At 44.3% G+C, this 15699-nt stretch overlaps 1 protein-coding gene across 1 annotated transcript in view; it reads left to right on the top strand.

Annotated features, from left to right (window-relative positions):
* Positions 1-15699, top strand: part of CWH43 (cell wall biogenesis 43 C-terminal homolog) — a 460620-nt gene that overhangs the window by 141349 nt on the left and 303572 nt on the right. The gene's annotated exons all lie outside the window — the stretch shown is intronic.

The following is a 15699-nucleotide window of genomic DNA, read 5'->3' as shown; positions in this document are numbered from 1 at the left end:
AATAGGCATTATACCCACAAATGTAATATACACCTGGAATGACAGGGTCAAGTCCGTTCATCATGAATGTCCATTTGGCCTTAAAGATAAACGTATGTTTACATTCACTCGCTCCTACAAAAATGTTGTCATAATAGGATTCACCTCAATATATACAAAATTTCCCTACATGCCAAGCATCTAAAGCTATTCTCCCTTGTGTCTTTATTGCGGCAAAATCATAATTATCTACTGAAGCCCTTTTATGTAGCTCTTTTTCTAATTTCGCATTCATTTGTGCCCTTCTATCATCTGTACGATCTAAAAAGCTTATCTCTACTGCAGAGAGCGAGCAGGTAAGGTTTTCCCTATGAGCGTGAGCCGTTTCAAAAGGTAGCATTGGCTCGAAAAATTCCCTCATTATTTTAGCATCCCAATCTTTAGCAATCTGGCTTAGCTGCGCTATTATAGGAACATATGCAAAGGTAACATCATAATTCGAGTAAAAATACTGTATGTTAGTTTAACCATAAAATCTAGACATTACTATACTACATGTAATCCCGTATGTAAGAGGCATGTGGTGATAAGTCACCCCTTCCTTTACTGATGTCGGTATCTGTGTACACACATAACAATCTTTCGCATCCATAGTCTCAACATATTCTGTTAGCAAGCGATAGAAAACATTATACGAAAGCTCCTTTTTATCATGCAAGTGTCTCTCATCTAATTCTAGTCTTTTCAATGCGGTTAGTTCAGTGACAGTAACAGGAGCAAAAGTAGAAGCGTCAATTTTCTCATTCTCACCCTTTCCATGTATTGCAAGCACTATTGCCATTATTATTAGTACACATGCAATTATCAAGCCTATACACACATATTTACAATATTTCTTTCTGCTGTTTTGCGTCATGATCTGTATAGAATCAGAGAGCTAGAAGCACCTATAAATGAAACTATTTAGCAATTCAGTTACAAAGCTGAACGAGCGCAATGTTCACACAGTTTTCTTCAGGAGGCCAGTCACTTATCGGTTAGCAGCATTTGTCTCAATTCAGCAATAACTCAGTCTTTATCAGTTCAGCAAGTGTCTCATCCGGTTTAGCAATGTCTCAGCTGGTTGTTTGTTTCACGTTATATTGTAGCAAGCGATATCATTTATCACCCTTTCAATCAACAGAGTCCATAAAACTTTTCTTTTCTATTGGTATCTCTTCTTCTTCGTTCTCGAGGCTTAGAGATACAAATTTGTCAGTCCAATCGTCATTGACTACATATGCCCATTCTGGACCGGAATATCTCCTATTCGGTATCCTTTTCCTTTTCAATTTTGCTTCTCTTTTCGATTTTGCCTCACTGGTACTTTCCTCTTTGGCCAAGTCTTTTCCTTCACTTGAGGATGGCACCACGACAGACACTTCCTTTCTTTTCTCTTTCACTTTTGGCCTTCCTCCGTCGTTCAAACCTTCTTCAGTCCTTTGTTTTACTGGTGATATACTTAGTCTCCTCTTTGCACCATGTCCATTTGTTGGACCTGCGACCTTTTCTGTGGAAGCTTGAACTTTTTCGTTCTGTCCTGCCTTGTCCCCTCCTTCTGGGGAATCGATCACGTTCTCCTTTTCTTTTTCTGTATCGTCTGCTTCTGGGAAAGCCCTCCTCTGATCAGGCTCTCCTGCTTTTTCACCTTTTTCGAGCCCTTCGTCACCTTTACTTTCGTCAGGCTCTGTATCACTTTCAGCTGCTTCAGGTTCTTTGTCACCCTCAGCTGCTTCAGGCTCTTTGCTACCCTCAGCTGCTTCAGGTTCTTTGTCACCTTCAGCTGCTTCGTCGCTGTCTGAACTTTCTCCTTGGTCTTCCCCAAGTGAGTTTGTCTCTTCGTTCTCAGAGAATATCTCTCTCTCTCCTGTTTCTGCCTGTTCGCTTTCAGTTCGGTTTTGTTCTGTCTCAGCACTCAGCACTGTTTTATCAGGCACTGGCAGTTTCAGCGCTTCAACTTCCTCATCTGTGGGACACAACACTTTCTTTGTGTGACTGGCGTGAATCCAGTTGGGAACCCCCGCACACTTCACAGCGGTAGTTGTCGTCAGGATCACTTGGAAAGGGCCTTTCCAACGGGGTTCCAGACACGACTTCCTCACGTGCTTCTTTACCACGACCCAGTCACCTGCTTTCAGTGCGTGTCCTGGACCTTGGATCGGTGGTAAGGTGGTTGCTTCCATCTGGTGAGAGAAAGAGCGAACCACGTCAGCTAGACCCTTGCAGTAGTCTAACACCATATCATCTGTAATATTCAAAAGCGCGTTTGCGGGAACTGCAGGAAGTCTCATGGCCCTGCCCATGAGGATTTCGTGCGGAGACAATCCAGTCTTTCTATCAGGGGTGTTTCTCATTGACATTAGCACCAAGGGCAATGCGTCAGGCCATTTCAAATTTGTCGATGCACATATTTTCGCCATTCTTGATTTCAGTGTACCATTCATCTGCTCCACCAGTCCTGATGCTTCAGGGCGATAGCTACAATGCAGTTTTTGCTCAATGTTCAGCGCTTCGCAAAGTAACTTTATCACCTCGTTATTGAAGTGACTTCCCCTATCTGATTCTAAAGAGATCGGGAATCCGAAACGTGGTATCAACTCTCTCAACAATAGCTTTGCAACTGTAAGGCTGTCATTTCTACGTGTGGGGTATGCCTCAATCCAGTGACTAAAAATGCACACAATCACCAACACATACTTCAGCCCTCCATGCACAGGCATCTCAATGAAATCTATCTGCATTCGACTAAACGGGCCACTGGCTCTGCAAATGTGGCTCGCGTTCACAACAGTTCCCTTCCCTGGGTTCATCTGCTGGCAAGTGACACATCGATGGCAAACTGCTTCTGCAGCTTGACGAAATCTGGGGTTAAACCAATCAGTTTTGAACAATCTTATCATGGCATCTCTCCCTAGGTGAGCTTGCCCATGATAGAACCACTCAAGCTGTGATAAAAGACTGTTTGGCAATACAAATTTTCCCTCATTTGAAACCCATAACTCGTCTGGTCTCTTTATACACTGTGATTTAATCCAGGAATCTCTTTCGTCCTCCCTGACGTTATTCTGTAATGCTTTTAATTCATCTATTGTATCTACGACCTTTAAGGCAAATGCTTCAGCTGGTTCGAGTTCTGGCTCACTTATCGAATTCCATTCATCCCTGAGTAATATACAGTTCAAGGCACAAAATCTTGCAACTTGATCCGCATATGCATTTCCCAGAGAAACATAATCCTGTCCTTTTGTATGAGCACTACACTTTACCACTGCAACTTCGGCTGGCATTTGAATGGCATGTAACAATTCCCTTATTCTCTCCCCGTTTTTCACTGGGGATCCTGAAGAAGTCAGGAAACCTCTCTGTGACCATAGTTGTCCAAAGTCATGCACAATCCCAAACCCGTACTGACTATCAGTGTAAATGGTGACTTTCATCAATGCAGACAGTTGACATGCTCTTGTAAGGGCTACAAGTTCTGCTACTTGTGGAGAATAGACTCCTTGAAGCCACCCCGCTTCCAAGACACCTGTTACAGTACATACAGCATATCCTGCTTTCAAAATTCCCATCCCATCTCTTAGACATGAACCATCAACAAAAACAATTTGGTCATTTTCATCAAGCTTAGTATCCTTAATGTCAGGTCGAGGTTTTGTGCAAAATTCAGTCACCTGAAGGCAGTCATGCTCGACGTCTTCAGCGTTCTCAATTTCAGCATTTTCACCAGGAAGCAAGGTTGCTGGATTCAACGTAGTGCACCTTTTCAGCTGCACGTTCGGTGAGCCCAGAATTATCGTTTCATACCTTGTGAGTCTTGCTCCAGTCATGTGTTGCGTTCGGGAGCGGGTCAAAAGTATCTCAACTGAGTGAGGGACCATGACTGTTACTGGGTGTCCCATCACTATTCCTTCACTCTGAGTGAGGCTGATACCAACTGCTGCTACGGCGCGCAAACACCCTGGAAGTGCTGCTGCGACCGGATCCAAAGTAGCTGAAAAATACGCTACTGGTCTGTTTACGCCACCATGGGCTTGAGTCAAGACAGACAAAGAACATGCATCACGTTCATGACAAAACAATGTGAAAGGCTTTGTGTAATCAGGCATACCTAAAGCTGGAGCCCTGCACATGCATTCCTTTAGTTCAATAAAAGCATCCATCTCATCTCCTTTCAGCTCAATTTGATCCAAGGCATCCTTCTGGGTCAGTTTCAGTAAAGGCTTTGCTAGAGTCGAGAAGTTGGGAATCCACTGGCGACAGTAGCCCACCATTCCCAAAAACTTCCTCACCTCCCTCCTTGTCTTGGGTGGACTCATTTGAAGTACACTTGTAATTCTTTCCTTCATTATTCTCCGTGACCCTTTCTCTATTTGGTGACCCAAGTATTTCACTTTCTTCTGACAGAACTGCAACTTTGAAGGAGACACCTTGTGTCCATTCCTTCCCAAATGGTTCAGTAGGGCAATGGTATCGGCTGTGCAGCCACTTTCTGTCTTTGATGCAACCAGTAAGTCATCAATGTACTGTACTAGGGTTGACTCGAACGGCAATTCTAATGCTTCCAAATCTTTCTTTAAAATCTGATTGAAGATGGACGGTGACTCAGAGAACCCTTGAGGAATTCGACACCAACTGTACACTCTGTCTAGGAATTTGAAACAAAAGAGGAATTGGCTGTCCTCATGAAGAGGCACAGAAAAGAATGCTTGTGACAAGTCGATGACTGAGAACCATTCGGCATCGCAAGGGACTTGAAACATTATCACAGCTGGATTTGGTACGACAGGGCAACACTTAACTATGATGTCATTTATTTTCCTCAAGTCCTGCACTAGTCGGACCTTTCCACTTGGCTTTATTAGTCCCATTATTGGTGAATTACATGGACTGCTTAACACTTCTTTCAGTACCCCCTGTTTTACAAATTCGTCAATAAGTTGGGCAACTTTCATGAGGGTATCTTGTGCCATGTGGTATTGTGGGGTCTGGGGAAAGATTGCATTGGGCTTTACAGTCACTTTCACTGGTTCCACTCCTTTCATCAATCCCACCTCTTTCCCTGTCATATCCCACACTTCCTTTCCGACTGTTTCCCGTAATTCAGCTGGAATATCTTCTTCAGTTATCATCGGGAAAAGACAAATCAGAGGATACTCTTCATCGACAGTTTCCATCTCATCCCCCTCTACACTGTCCTCTTCTTCCCCATCACTGCTCGTCTGGATTGTTATTCCCTCGTTCGAACACATAATCGAACAACCCAATTTGCACAACAAGTCTCTCCCTAACAGTGCTATCGGGCTTGAGTCACATACCACAAACTGATGCACCCCTTGATAGTTACCGATGCTGACTGGTACTGGATCTGTTAATGGGTTCGTCAGGTGCCTATTTGCTACTCCCACCACTTGAACTGTCCTCCCTGAGAGTGGCAAATTTGGTACTTCACTGCTCTTAACAGTTGAACGTGTGGCTCCTGTGTCAACCAAGAATGAAACACGATGACCCATTACTCTTCCCTCTACGTACGGACCCTTTTGATCAACTTCCAAGGATGCTGCAAGCACACAATCTCCTTCTTCTTCTGAACTTTCACTCTCCCATACATTGTTTATTCCACTCTCACTGTGTAGTGGGAACTGTTGTACTGTGCCATTTGTACTCATTACCTGACCCGAGACCTGTGGAGGAACCATCACTTGCTGCTGACTCATTGGTGCCAAAGGTATTTGCATTTGCTGATTAGGTACCATGGGTAACTGCTGTTGCATTGGCTGCATTTGCGTCATCTGCATACGGGGCATCTGCATCTGCTGCGGCTGCATAGGTTGTAATCCCTGCAACTGATTTTCGGTCTGAAAATTTGGGTTTGGACCTCTCATTTTCGGTCCCCTCATTGTCTGAAATGCATTGACATCATTGTTTTGCTGACCAACACCTGCACCTGCACCTTCCTGCACCACCATCGGGCACTCGCGTTTCCAATGACCGACAATTCCGCACACGTGACACGGCATCACCTTCTTCATTGCCTGCACACCAGTCACAACAGTGTTCAAATCCGGACCATTATTCACAAAACCTCCTCTGCCTCTGCCTCTGGCCTGTGGCTGAAACATCATATTTCCCTGCAACTGCGGCTGCGGTACCTGCTGTTGGAACCCTTGCATCCCTTGCAAACCTTGCAGACCTGTCTGGGCTGCTTTAAGTTGCATCATCATCACCTTCTCTTTCAACCTTTTCTGTTTCACTTCAATTTCGTCGCTACAGTATTTCGCATAATTCAACACCTCATCAATCGGTTTCGACTGCCAACAAATCAAATGCGACTTTATCATCTGGCTTATCTCTGGTCTCAGCCCTTCCACAAATCTAAACACAAAATGAAGCATGTCCTTCGCCTCTATTGTTTCCGTGCCACTGTAGTTCTTAAACGCCTTCAACAACCTCTCATAGTAACTATGAATCGACTCTTTAGCCTCTTGGGCAGTTCGATCGATCTTCTGCCAATCCACATTTTTCGCGGCAACCTTCGTCTTCAAATGCTCAATCACCTTGTAGTACAAGCTCATCACCATAGGTGATGGTGCACCCGTATCCCTGTCTCTCTCTGGTTCACTTGTCGGCCAACCTACAGCTCTTTTGCAATCCTCCCACAAATCTGCCGGAACCACAATCTCAAAGAGGGTGTTCAGGTCTTCCCAGAGACATTTTGCAAGCTTCACAAACCTATCAGTCTGTTGGTACCATTCAATCGGTTTCTCTCTCAGTTTGGGAAAATCATCCGTAAATGACTGAATGTCGCTTCTGTGCCATGGTACATGTATTAATTTTCCCCCTGCTGTCTCCCTCATTGGTAACATGGTTACTGCCTCGCTACTCTGTGGTCTTTTCTCGTTGAGCTCTGTAGCACTGTCCCTCCTCTTCTCCTTTCTCTTTACCCACCTGCTTTCCCACTTGTCTAAACACCTCCACACTTGTACACTCTGCAGCAATTCTCTAAGGTGCGCCTTCATGCCTGCTGACCTCATGTGTTCAAAATCTGTGGTCCCGAAATCCAACCTATAGCTCCTGCTCAAGTGTTTTGTCTTGTCTATATCCACCCCGGTTTTGTCAGCTATTTCCTGCAAGCTTTTATGTACCTTATTCACTTCCTTCGTAATCCTTGGACATAAATATCTCAGCTCTTCTTCCGAGTAGGACTCTAACCTATTCACACCCATAGTCCCTTCCACCAATTCTTGTGCTTCCATGTTCAACCTGACCCTATTCAGATAGTCTTCTCCCTTCCCACTGGCTGAACTTTGTGTGGAATTCAGACTGTTGAACCACTGTGTTAGCTGTTGTGCATTCAACCCCATCAGTGTAGCATTCACATCGACTGCCATTGATGGTTGCGGCAACTTTTCAGTATTCGATGACAGCGGTATCATCAGTGGGGGACTCGACCTCACCACTGTTGACTGAGCACATATGGGACTAAACTCCATCAAGGATCCGGGTCCAGTTGGCTGAGCCGCTATCGGAGTTATCCCTGGAGTGTTTTCTATGCACCTCCTTTCTGTCCCATTCTGCAGCATTGATCCCTGACCGCTCATACCTAAGTTAGGCTGACTGTACAGAGGTACCGGTGGACCTACAGTAATGGGTAGCGATATCGCATCTGGGTTTTGTCCATTTCCCATGTTCTGAGGCATGTTCATTCCCACACTATGGGTCATCATTGCCGGCATGCCCATCTGACTCCCCGTCATCTGAGCATGTGCATTTCCCCCCTGCATCTGCTTTTGAGGCATCAGAAACTGAGTTGATTCAACTTGTGCCAATGTCGGGTTGTGACCATTCTGTACTCCCCTTACGGTTGGATCTAGAATCATTCCTGCACCGTTGTCACTGCTGTAGTACCCTGGCATCTGCGGCTGATAATTTTCTGCTGGTTTCAACATGGGGACATCTGGATATATTCTCCTAACCTGCGGTATCTGCGGGGTGAACAGTAGACTCGGGTCCTTAGATCCCGATGATGCTCCTGAACTCTGACTTTCACCGTTCTGTACCAATGACGGAGGGGCAGATCTGGTACTTGGACCTTGTCCACTCTCTGCATAAGGTGGTGGACGGTCGTTCAGCAATTGCATGATTAACTCCTCATCCTCTAACTCCTCTTCCCTTCTCAACTTTTCCTCGTCCTCTCTATCCTTGGAACACCTCCTGTTTGTCTTACAGGTAGCTTTCTTACCTGTCTCCTCTTCTTCCTTAGTAATTGCGGGAAACAATTTTATCCCCTGCAGTACATCTGACCTCCACACCTTCTGTGCATTATCCCACCTAGCGTCCGCTAGTGTCTTTTCTACCTTTCTTATCCTGCTCTCGAACTTATTTTGCTGTTGCTGTCTAGCCATCAGTTCCCAAATCGCTAGAGCCTCAAACTGTGCTGGCCTTGGAGGTACCTTCATGTCGTACATCGTGAATCTCAAATTCTCTAGTATCCTTATATTGAATGTCCCATGAATCGGGAACGCTACGCTCCCATGTTTCTCTGTCAGCTTGTGCCATTGCTTTAACCAAAGGCACGGAGCTACCCCTTTTTCCTCCATTACAATGTAAGCTGGTGTACCTTCGGGTGGCGTCTCTTCTCCTACGCTCGCTTTAATGTAAGACTCTCCCTTCATCGCACTCCTTAATGCTTTAAAAAATTTCATTTTCTCGTCTTTTATTTCACAAAATTTGTAATCAATAGGTGACTTTAATTCCCGGAATACTCTTCGCTTGCCTTTCCCCTTCCAATCGAGCCCCACGGACTGCGTCCAATCCGTGCGCGACCCTTCTCTGCAACCAACCTATCCCGGCGCGGCTCCTAGTGACGTCACACTCACACACACTGCGGCTGACAAAGCCTCGCGGCTAGTCCTCCTTCACTCAGCTCCTCTCGTAACAACTTCTTGCATGTATCGCGAGCTACCAAAAAATAAAACAGATCTGTCGGTTTACTACAGGAAGGGTAACACAATCGCTTCAGGACCTTAGGGATTTTTCACTAGCCTCGGCAGTTATTCCATCTTTCTCGGTCCCCACGTTCGCAAGCAAATCTGACCCGCAGATCGCTCTCAACTTGTCAATGATCTATTCTAGTGCACTTAGAATCTTGTCAAAGCCCGAAGTCGAAGTTCCTTTCACTCCCTTAACACACGTACCGACTCGTTGACCACGCCCGATCAACCTACTAAACCGCCCAGACCACAACATAAATCAACATACTCCGGAGTCTCTTGACCTCGCAGGGCCCGTCTCAACAACAACAACCACGTGGACCTTTTTATGCACAAAGCGCCACACGCACATGAGGTTCGACGACTTCCCTACTCTCACACTCGGAGTCGCACCTCCGCTATTTCTATGAAGTTCGACGACTTCTCTACTTCTACACTCGGAGTCGCACCTCCGCTATCCTCTAAAAAGAAAAAAAATTCCTCGCAACCTTTTCACCCAACCTGCGGCAATAAGCTGTGCAAGCGCAAAACCCTAATTTCACTCATACCATCGCTAGTACCGCCAACGCCGATTCCACACCTCCATTCTCTTCATTCGCAAGCTCCGAGATCCCGGGAAAGTCACGGTGGACCTAGCCCATCATCATTCTGTCAATCTATTTTACCCAAGAAAAATCTAATTCAACTTCTCGAGTGGAGTGTCAAAAGTCGAAACCGTTAATTCAACACCATGTACTTTAAGAGTAAGGGGTCCCAAAAGGCGTAACCGTCCTCTGCTACCATCTACTGATAGAGCGTTCCGTACTAATAATTTACCTGTATTTGGACGCTCTTTTAGGCCGATGAATCTTTTGGCTAAGTGGGACCCACGACACCCTTAATCAGCCAATTTCATTAAATCAATAATCAATAGCGAACATAAGCAATACCCTGATCAACATAACACTTGACAATTAGTCCAGAATACATTTCGGCGAACCCTGACCTTTCACCCAGGAATAACCACACCAGTTTATTCAAAGTTAGTGAATTTATTTCCCTATATTAACAAAGCTAGCACAATATAAGTGTGTCTCAACACCAAATGATAAACATAAATGAACATTAATAGCTGTCCATAGCGGCGAAACAAATGCAATCTATGCAGCATTTGAATAACAAGGCATTCGATGATAGCAATGCAAATCACTAATACTATGATCTGTAACGAGCTAATTGCATACATTTAGTCAGCATAACAAGGTCTCAAATTGCATCGTGCAACAGAAGGAATCCTCATCTAACCTCAAATTAGCATCGGCATGTGGGACTTCATGCAAAACAATTTAGCAACATTAATTTAGAAAAACTCCTAACTAGGGATCTTGTAAAAAATCAGCAGTTGGTTACCTAAAAGAAACACAATGCAATTGTACAATTTCCTTTCATATTTACCAATTACGATCAGCATACAAGGAAGTCTTCGTCTCACAGGTACCGTTTCTCGATCAGCATGGGTACCGTTTCGATCAGCATGGGACGGGGCAAAGGGGCAGGGGTGGACGGGGCAATTGCCTCACGGCGGCAAGGTAAAACTACTACTTCATGCAAGGGGATCAAAGTTAAAGTCTCTAGGGCAAGAATCATTTAAAGTCTCTTTCTCTCGATTAGAGAAAGCATCAAAGTCTCTTTCAAAATGGCGTCGCAGCAAGGTGGGCCATAATAGCTACGAAGTCTGCAAAATGGCGGGTATCGAGCTGGTAATAGCTGCAATAGTTGGCAATAGCTACTTTCTTCTCGTGCACCTGGTTTTTATAGACAACAGTTCAAATCCAGTAGGGTCTTCCATTGGAGGGTTCATAGGTTAGCTTCAAATTGTCCAATCAAAAACAACAGTTCTCAAGCTTTTACTTAAGCATACATTATCCTTGGAGATGGGTACGCAAGTTGCAACATTTTATACCAATTAACTCACTTTCAGAGCTTCCATTGTCCGCACCTGCAGATTGACCTTGGAGTAAAGAAAAAAATGCCAAGCTGGCACGAAACTTTAAGATAAGCATGTGAACGATCTCAGTGGAAAAGTACAGCTTCAAGCAAAAATACACGTTTAATAGCACACTGGAAAAATACGAGCATCTAAACCGTGAGACCAGGCAACTAAAGTTATGCTAAGCTAAAACATTTCAAACAAGCAAATCATAGCACACGTTTACGATTATGTCGGATTAGTGCAATTCTAATACACCACGTTATATAAAGCACGCTTATAAATGTTGGCAAACTACTCTGAGGGCACATTTTGTCCCCGTACAATCTTTATTAGTTCGGTTAAAGTCACACATGATTATTTCACACTACGTTTAAGCACTAATAAATGAAAACCTTCATTTTCTGCTTCATCATCATCTGCACAGTTTTCAAAGCAGGTTGGTTCATAGCCCGGCATTTACAAAGATGCTGATAGCAATTCCCGCCATAACTTGAGATCCGGCAAAGCGATCGTGCTCGCCCAATCCATATTCAAGCAGAAGAGACATGGTGGCCAAACAATACGCATTTTTGGTTTCAAAACATTATCACATTTGAATGCAAGTTCTAAGCTATCAACCAACTCTGCTGCTTTCGAAAGAACCCGAAGCCAAGTCTTTCAGACAGCTATTTGCCTGGAAGAGTGTGAGATAATTATTTCCCTAAAAGCCTCTTGCTAAACTTTCTTTTCCAAATCCATGTTTACTTCAACCTTAACCTCGAATTTTTTTTGGTTAATTTCTTTTTTGCTAAACAAAATATCTTGGATCAAATTTAACAATGTTTTGGAAATTGTGCAACGCAGGATTGCAAGTGAGATGTATTAAATATCAGCCAAGTAAACTGTGACATTGTTCTAAGGCATGTTTTAATGGTCTGTGACATCATTTCTTTACAATTTACAAAATAGAAAATAAAGAAGAAATTCAAAAAGTGAAGTAATTGATAAAATATTGATAAGTTTGAAGTAGACTCATTAGAAATTGTATGTATTGGAAATGATGTGTGTTGGGATCACAATGCTCTAAGTGCTGTCGGGGCTGTGCCTGCCAGCCCGTGTGTGACTGAGGCTAGCACAGTGCTTGTTTTCCCCGAATGATCCTAACAATCCTGCATGCTCACTGTGGTGACTTATTTTAAGTTGGTTTGCCCCATCAGAGGTGCGCCCCTAAGTAACACCTCCTTTTTTTAACGTGATTACCATCCTCTCAACTTAGTTTAGGCGAGACTGACAGTGATAGCGCTCTTCACTGGAGTGTCACATGGCTATGTGCCTATACACCTAGGAAAGGATAGCTTTGTGGGCGCTCTCTGTTAAGTGTCAGTGCAGTCTCTCCGAACTAGGGGCCAGATATACAAAGCTTTTTGCACGTCGCAAACAGTAAATTTAGCTGTTTGCGATGTGCAAAAAGCACTTTGCAATGTACAAACCCCGTTTTGCGATTCAGTAACCTGGTTACCGAATTGCAAAACGGGTTTGCGAGTTGCAATTAGGAAAGGGGGTTCCCTTCCTAATTGCGAGTCGCAATACAATGCAGGATTGCTTTGTGACCGCGAACGCGGTCGCAAACCAATCGCAGTTTGCACCCTTTTGTAATGGGCCGTTGTGAATGGCCCTGCAAACATTTTTTCAGAGCAGAGCAGGCAGTGGTCCTAAGGACCACTGCCTGCTCTGAAAAAATGAAACTGAAACGTTTCATTTTTCGTTTTTGTAACGCATCTCGTTTTCCTTTAAGAAAAACGGGCTGCATTACAAAAAAAAAAACTGCTTTATTAAAAAGCAATCACAGACATGATGGTCTGCTGTCCGCAGCAGGCTACCATCCCTGTGAGGGCCGCCACTCGCAAGGGGGTCGCAAATTGCGACCCACCTCATGATTATTCATGAGGTGGGCCTTTGCGACCCCCTTGCAAGTCGCAGATGGTGTCAGGGACACCATCCAACGTTCCAAATTGCGAGTCGCAAATTGTGTGTCGCTCTGACTCGCAATTTGCGGGTCGCAATTCAGAATGTTCCTACATCTGACCCCAGATTACTCTTTCTACCTCATATCTGGGACATGTGTTGAGCAAGGTTACATATGTGGGTATCTGTGTGGGTTCACACCTGAGCCTGGCATGGTGACTGATGTATTCCATTGCACTCCACCTGTATGTGCACCTCAAGTTGGTTGTTTGCTTTATGGTAGGCTGCAGTGTGCCCGTTTCAGACATGGAAGCCTGCGTGTACACATTCTGCTGTCTCTCTCCCTGTATCTATTAGTATTTGTGGATGCGGGAAGGGAGCCCACCGGTCCTATGTAGCTTGCTGCAGTCCTGTTAGAGTGAGCCTACCCAGCCCGTTCTTAGTTCCTTCATGATCTGCATTCTTTATGACTTTGGTCTTCTGTCCGAGGCCATTACCCATCTTTACCTGAGCCTGTGATCAGAAAGATCTTACAAATGTTCTCTATGACCAAGGAGGTAGCTTAGGTTAAATGAGCTCCATCAGTGGAACTTCAAATTGTTGCCATCCTTCCAACCTGGATTTGGGTGATATCCAGGAAAGACTCTGGAAATGTTTCTGTTTCTGAACTGTGCAGGGAGGAAGGTCTGTCTGCAGGCAGTTTGCTGGACAACAACTGCAAGGGTTAGTGACCAATCACTATTGAAGGACAGAGGCCAGCTGCTGCCAAGGATCTACGTGGGGCAGCCCAGTCGACTGCGCCTTCCCAGGAGACATGTCATCCACTTGAGCCTGCTTATCAGAGAGCACCAGTACAACATTATCAAGGATGCAGGGGAAGCTCATCCCTTTCACAACAGTACTGAGAGTGTGTATGCTTTAGTCCTGATCCTTCTTATGCTGTAGAGGTCCTGTGTAATGCCGTCTAGTTGTCTCAAGCACTTGACGTTTCCTTGACTCTCCTTCCTGGCCGCGGGAGCCACTTGGGATATAAAGATGCTGCAATCCTGCTTCCGGGGCCATTTGAATGTATATTCTAACCCAAGTAGTTCCAGAGATATTGTCATTGGGACCCTCAGTTAAACTTCAGTACCACCCCTGTCTCCAGCTGTGTGTTGGCACTCCTGGAGGGTGCACCGATCACCCCAAACCCTTGACCATAACTGATGAGTGTAAAGATACAGGCTGCTGAACTATCACCTTTAAGGGGTATTCACAAAGTAGTGGCATCCTCACCAACTATGCTCCCAACTATTAGCCCTGTGGCTGATGCACTGATGGACGAAAGAGTATTGTATTGTGGCCCCACACTTGGTACTGCTTATAGGACTCAAGCTTACTTACATCTCCAAAGTAACATAAAGAGGATCATTTTGTTTTCCAGGCTTGTGGTGGAACTTCGTTCTTTGGGGGGTCGTCCTTGGATGGTCTAGGCAAGGTGGTGTAGCAGATGTATCGAAATCTAATACAAATGTAATCACCAACAACAAAGCTAAATCAGTGTATAGGTACAACCAAAACATATTACTAGTATTTCAAGTGTAGCGCTGTGAACCTCCACCCTTTCAGTGTGTCTTCGCAAAACGGTGATTTGTGCTGTTTAAGTGTGAAATCCTTTCACAAGTTTTTGCACCATTGTACCACCGAGGTATACAATGGTCTGAACGCTTTCCATTGGATAACAGTGGCTGTAGGTCAATGTTAAATCAAAGGTCACTCTTAACCTAGGAGTCCGCATGGTGTCCTATTTGTTGCTAGGAAAGTACTAGAGGCTTCTAGTTTTCACTGTCTTTCCTATTTGTGCGAGTAGTATGTTATGTTTAACTAGAGTGGTGACCTTATTACTGTTACCATTGTGTTACCTGTGTTCTGTGTGTATAACCTACATTACGCGCTTATGTAAGCCTTTGCTGTGAGAGTCAAGAACTATAAGTCTTGGCCATACAGTTGGAGTACACTAGCATATTAGTGGTAAACGACCTTTGTGGTCCAGCAACCTCTGATTGACTTGTACTCAAGAAAAGGTCCCATAATATGTGTATGGCATGGTAGATGGACATACTGTGGTATGACTGTACAGAGAAAAAATATTTATGAACACAGAAACTGTACAACAAGGAAATTAAAAAAGAGGTTAAAGGAAGGTCGACATACATAACAAATTACAAAAATGTAGACGAAAATAATGAATAACAGAGAAAAAAATAGGCTATTCTCAAACATGTTTTGGAAAGCATATTGTACTAAAATATGTTTAGGAAAATGACTGAAAGACATTGAACCCTTTACCTCATACCATGGCCTCATAAGACCGCCCTTCAAGAAGGGACCTTGCCCCTCCAAGGATAGTCTGCATTGTGTATTGGCCCATTCTATTATCAACATAAGGGAGCTCATCAACCAACTAAAAAAATTGTCCACTGCAGTTTTTTAAGGCCTCACGATGTTTTAGAATCAACACCTGGATCTGAAGTGACGGGAATGTGACAAGCTAGTTTCACACCAAACAATTAAATAAATAAAAATCTGACAGGTGTTTTTGGCCTAAATGTTAAACGCGGTTCTTGACATCAGAAATGACCCTGTGGGTGTGGTGTGCCTATTGTTTAAGGACATGTCTCCAGAACAATAGTTATGCATTAGTGTAAGCTCAGAGGCAGGCTGCAAAAATCAGGTGTACACCTAAATCTTACGAAGCAAAACACATCAATGTAAACATGTGCACAGGGGAAA

Source organism: Pleurodeles waltl, chromosome 1_2 (assembly GCF_031143425.1).
Source record: "Pleurodeles waltl isolate 20211129_DDA chromosome 1_2, aPleWal1.hap1.20221129, whole genome shotgun sequence".
In the NCBI taxonomy this organism is placed as follows: domain Eukaryota; kingdom Metazoa; phylum Chordata; class Amphibia; order Caudata; family Salamandridae; genus Pleurodeles; species Pleurodeles waltl.
This window is presented reverse-complemented; position numbering and strand designations above follow the sequence as displayed.